Source organism: Molothrus ater, chromosome 16 (assembly GCF_012460135.2).
Source record: "Molothrus ater isolate BHLD 08-10-18 breed brown headed cowbird chromosome 16, BPBGC_Mater_1.1, whole genome shotgun sequence".
NCBI classification, from domain to species: Eukaryota; Metazoa; Chordata; class Aves; order Passeriformes; family Icteridae; genus Molothrus; species Molothrus ater.
The window spans coordinates 5,916,214-5,922,213 of NC_050493.2; positions in this window are offsets into that span (position 1 = coordinate 5,916,214).

Sequence of the window (6,000 nt, forward strand, 5' to 3'; positions counted from 1 at the left end):
GTCAGTGTGGAAGAAAGCATTGCAGAAGTCCTATCTCACAACAAATAGAGATGAGATTACAGAGAAAACAAGAACCTCACAGCAGAGCTGCCCATGTCAGCAAGCCCATGTCTTGCTGTGAGCCAAGCTGAGTGAGGTTAAGAGAGTTTGTGGTCACTTTGGAGGGCCAGGCCATCCATGGCTCTCTTGAATTGTCTTTGTGTCCCCAGTTTTTTTTCCAGGTTGAAAAGCCCAGTTGCACTTGGGCATTTCTCTCCTCAGATTTAGAAAATGTACTGCTACAGTTCTATTCCATATTTACCTGTCCTCTGTGAGTGTTTGGGAAGAGAATCTTAAAGGCTACTTCTCAGATATGGTCTACCACCTGACAGTAATAAATAAAACCACAGAAACCCCTTGATGGTAAAGGCCAGGGGATATCCCTTCAGCAAGAAAGGGATTTTCTGTTGCTGTTTTATCCCTGTCCCTCTGCAGCCCTGTCTCCTTCTGCTCCTGCCTCAGCTGGAAGCTTTGCAGGACTTGCCTTTCCCCTACCAGTGCAATCCTGCTCTCAATGAAATCAGGACGCAGAAATCCTCCTCTCAACGTGGCCTCTCCTTTCAGCCTCTCCCTGGCGTGCACACTTGCAAATGGCTCAATTTCCTGCTGGCTCAGTGTAAATTTTTCAGCATGGGGATTTCTGTCTGGTGTTGCTTTGCAGCATGAAGCTGACAGGGGTTTATGGCTCAGAAGGGACAGAAACTCTGCCAGGTTAAACTTCAGATGTATGATCCCACCACGTGTCAGTCAAAGTCACTCTGTACACTGATTTATTCTGCATTTTCCCCCCAATGATGATAATGGTTGCACCCTATCAAATAAGCACTGAGACACCTCAAATTCTCCAGCCCCCTCTGTACAGAAAGAACAAAAATATCTGTTATCAGTGGAGCAGGGAAAGGGCAGTGCAAGGAAATTCTGCTGACGAATGCAACTCATTGTGCAATTAACTGGCATAGCCTGATACCCTGTATTCATTTGCATATGTTTAAATGAATTAGGCAAGTCCTAATGCTGAAGTTGGCACCCAGACATTTGTGCTTATACAAACACACCCAGCTTTGCTAAAAAGGTCATAACTTTAGGCATAGACTTTTGTCTCTTTCCTTTGATTACACCTATCTCTTCCTCCATTGTTTTAAATTATTTACAGAATTTACCTCAATCCTTACGATATTTCCAAACGAATCATAAAATCAAACACTGTATTACATATTTTAAAATACACAAGCTCCATTACTGTTTTATAATTGCTAATTAACAGATAAATGTTTCATACTCCCACATTTTTTATCCTCCAGATACAGCAAAACAAACAGATTAACAGAGGAAACCTGAGGACTGCAATATCTGTTTTATGATAAGAGCATTTAGTAACTTAATCCCTACTATGCTCAGCTCTCAAAGACAATGTACTGGTGGTTATGTGATACACAATAATGAACCAGTACATTTGTGTTGTTCTCTTGTTAGAGTGGGAGCTGAGATTTAGGCTCTTTGGTTTTGTTTTCCCCCCCAGGGCTTGCTACTAATTTTAATGTCTTGTCTAAGGATGTAGAATGATTTCAACCATTTTTTATAAGTCTTATGCTGTGAAATGGAGAAAATGCATAAACCCCTCTCAGTTGTGCACCCTTGTGTATCATTGTATGGGGACACCATGGTTATTAGACTGACATAGCAACCATAGCAAATGTCTGGTATAAAAAATAATGAGAATTAGCAGCAGCACAGGATGGCAAATAATCATCTTCAGGTGACAAATGCAGGAAACCTGAGAAGTACCAGAGGGTAGTGGGACTTCTCCAGTTGCTCCTTAGGACTAATTACCTAATAAAACCAGGATGTGATTGTATGATACTGAGTCATGGATTCAATGTGAGACACTGTGCTATATTAGAAGATGAAGTAAAAAGGTATTTTGAGTCTCTCTCTGGCTGGAAGTAAATGTCTTATCTAAAAAACCACATACATTATGGTTTCGGATATCTGCATTTTTCCAGCCTAATTCTTGATTATTGCAGAGGAGATATTTGTTTAGCATGGGACTCTTCCCAAAGTATCACCATTTAAATTCTCCAGCTTGCAGCAACACACTTTCTATTTTGGCAAGATGAATCTTCTGGTATCTGCATACCTCTCCTGTTCCTTCCTTCCTGTAATTAGGAGTAAATCTGCTCCAGGACCTGTTCTTTTGTAGAAGACACCATTTTTAGAGCAATACATCATTGGCAAGTCATGACACTAACAGATCCTTGGAGAGGGCTGCCTCTCTAAAGAGGTGTAGTATCACCATGATCCCTGCTAGACACTGCTCAGTAAAGAGCTCCATCAGTTGGTGAAAAAGCAGGAATAAACTCATTTTAGCTATAAGGATACAGGTGAAACCTGCTTTTCAATTAAATAGCCTCAACAAAGTACCTCTTTTTTACCTTGTCCTGTTTCCCATCAACATTCCTATAAACTTATTTTGATTTTAGAGATTCAAGCTGAGCTGGATGGATGAATAATGTTGGGGTGTTTTTTCCCCAGAAATATTTATTTGCATCTGACAATGAATCACTTCTATTTTTGCACTTCCCTTGCCTCTGCTTTCCATGGACATTGGTCTGATAATTTTGTATTGACAAACACCGAGCAGAAACATCAGAAAGAGTTGTGTTTGTACCTCCTCCCATGGGACTGGGGAATTGCTGGTGTTTACATACCATGGCTCTTTTTCTCAGCCCATAAAGAAGTTTTTGAATTAGTGATTGATGTCAGCCTTGTTAATCTGTGGATGAGAAGCCAGTGGTGTCAGAACCTGCTGGTCCACAGAACAGTCTGGTCCCCAGAGCTTGTGTTTCTTTAGTCAAGATGAAGATCAGCTGGTTGAGGTGCTGAAAATGAATAAACCAATGACAAAATGGACCCATTCATCAGCATAACAGAGAATATTGCCCAGGAGCCAGAAGGCATTGAAAATATTCAAAATAAGACTGAAGAAGCTAGTATAAATAAATGTGAATGATGAACACAGGTGTCTTCATCAGGTAATAGCATTTTTTGGGGGCAATTCAGAAAATCTAAATGGACATCCTCAGAGAGGGTTGCTTAAGGAGCTCAGCCTGAGAGATAAAATTAAATGTCCAAAGCTAGAGACTGCGAATGCTGCCAACCTGTTGGCAAACTTGGCCTTATCTTTAGTTACCCAGTACCCTCTTGAGGAAGTGGATGCTGGAAAGTGAAACCTTCTCCCTGTCATGATGATATTTCCCCTTCTTACTGCTACCCGGAAGGAAACCTGGTGGATTTACACTTTGGTTGTAGTGTCAGATGATTCACAGGGTGATTCCCCTTCTGGTCCTGCCATGTGCCTTGCTGCTCCATCAGCTGCACTGCCCTGCTGTCTGTCCATCCATCCATCCATCCATCCATCCATCCATCCATCCATCCATCCATCCATCCATCCATCTCTGTCCATTCATCCATCCATCCATCCATCCATCCATCCATCCATCCATCCATCCATCCATCCACCATCCATCCATCCATCCATCCATCCATCCATCCATCCATCCATCCATCCATCCATCCATCCATCCCTCCATCCATCCACCCCATCCCTGGTTTGCTGCATTGTTCTCAGAGCTGGAGCAGCTCGGAAGCAACACTCAGAGCAGGGATTTCCTCCGTGTCAGCTCACAGAGGGGCTCTCCTCTGACTCACTGGACTGTTCCCAAAAATAGCAGCTTCAGAATAGAAACCTCCGTGCCCTTTCTGTCCCAGAGAACAATGTCTTGAACAATTTTTTCCTCCCTGAGTATGAAATAAATCCCCTTTGTGCTTCCAGCTTGGCAGGGATAAGATGGAAGGGCTTGGTTCAGTGCTCAGAGCACCTGACTGTGCTTTCAAGGAGAGGAGTTAATCACTGGGACTGTTATTTACTTAATTCTCAGCAGGGACATTATTTATTTCATTTTCATCAAGGCTTTCTGGTTTTTGTCTTGGGAGATGGAGATTTAAAATGGAGAGAGAGTCAAGCAAACACCCCTCTTCACAGCCTGGTTTTTTTTATCTTTCTGCGGGGCAGAAACCAGACAGAACAATCAATGAATCCAACAGGAAGGACAAGGAATGTTAATGAAGTGCAAAATCCTCCAAACAACTGAAGTGCCCAAGGATTTTTGGAGTGTTTTCTTATTTTCTGTTATTATTAAAAAAAAATACCTAAACATTTGCCAAGCCCATCTGAGAAAGAGCAAGACCTTTCCATGTATAACTGTGTGTCAGCTGCTGGTGGTCCCTGTAGAGCTCAGTTCCTGTTGGGCTGTGAGGGAATCCTCGGGGAACAGCACTGGCAGTGGGACCCCAACCTGTCAGCCTTCTGCTCCTGGCACCCAGCACTCATGCAGCCTGGCTCCTCTGCAAGCTGGCAGCATCCTGATTTTGGGAACTGATCTGCTGGAATTTAGTCACTTACTGTCAGCAAGGCCCTTATCCAAACTGCATCTCTGCAGCTGAAGACAGACTGGGCTGCTGGGCTAAGCTCTGCTCTCTCCAAGTGCTGGGTAGGCAGCCTGATAATTTCAGAGATAATTTTCACAGCTTCAGATAATTTTCAGAGCTTCATATTTTCAGTTATTCTGACAATCCAGATCTAGCAATCCCATGTGGGAACACTTTCAGGGTGCCAGGCTGTTTCCTCAGCAGAGATTGTGACTACTGAGAAATATTAGAAATCTTGCTCCAACAAGAAGTAATCACAAACACTGGAAAAAGGCATTTAAATATACAACTTCCTGAAAAGTAGAGAGAGAGATTCAACAGGTTTTCTTTTTAGAGAGAAAACCCCAAATCATCTTCTCTAAAGTATGTGTTGAGCTTTTGAAAATCTTCTTCCCCCTCCTCCCTGCCCGTCTCTACAATAAGTACAATTGTTAGACAAGGCAGGTCTTTGTGCTCCAAATTTAATACATAGTTTTTGACCCATGGAGTGATAAGCTGGAAAATAAATGGCTGGATTTTCCCCAGTGCTGAAGAACTCCTTTCAGATTGACTTGGGAACTTGCCTATTCTCGTCTGCCCACCTGGCTTTCACTTTGATATCCCTAACATTATCATAACTTTTATTATGTTTTCATGTCAGTCAAGCCTTCTTCACTAAATTACTTTCATTTATACATCCTCTCCTGCTATTTGGTCTCATCATCATCTAAGATTTAAGGTGAAAAAGTTTCTTCCATTTGACAGGGTGGGAGGTGGAAATTACTATGTGAACAGTAAACTACAGGTTACATAAATAATGTGTCATTGTATATCACCCAGTGGAGCCTTAAATCAATTCATTAGTTTGGATAAAGCCTTTGTCTGCTTTTTAACTGCATCATATCCAAGCTGATTGCACATTTGCTCTGAGTTTGGCTTTTTTCCTTTCTTTATGTCATCAGCTTTCAGGATTCTTATATAGTTACGCTGAGTGTGTTTCTAAAGATTGTTTTTCTTTCTTGAGAAGCTTGGTTTATGTTTTTTCCTCTGCTTCTCGACACATCCCTAGCCTGAGGCAAAAGTGTGCATTTTGTTCATGAAAGGTAGACACAGGGAAATTCTTCCCTGGGCATAGAGGGAAAGGCAAGCTGAGATATGCTGGATTACTGAGAAGCAGCTGGTTGATCCAGAGTGAGCTTTTATGCTGCTTTATAGCAAAAAAAAATGTAAAATCAATCTATAGTCTGGACTGTACTATACAGATAATTTATAATAACACCAGGAGTCTCCTAGCCTTTTCATAGGTTAGTTTTTCTTTACAGGCATGCCAGAAAAGATTGCTTTTTGGTTGAAGTTGAGATTATGGTAACCCAGAAGAATCTTGTTTTGGAAGAGGACAGAGTTGAATAATATTTTTTTACAGTCTTTACTGAAAATCTTAAGAAGATACTAGTTTGGGGAAACAAAAAAGAGAGAAGCAACATTTTATTACAT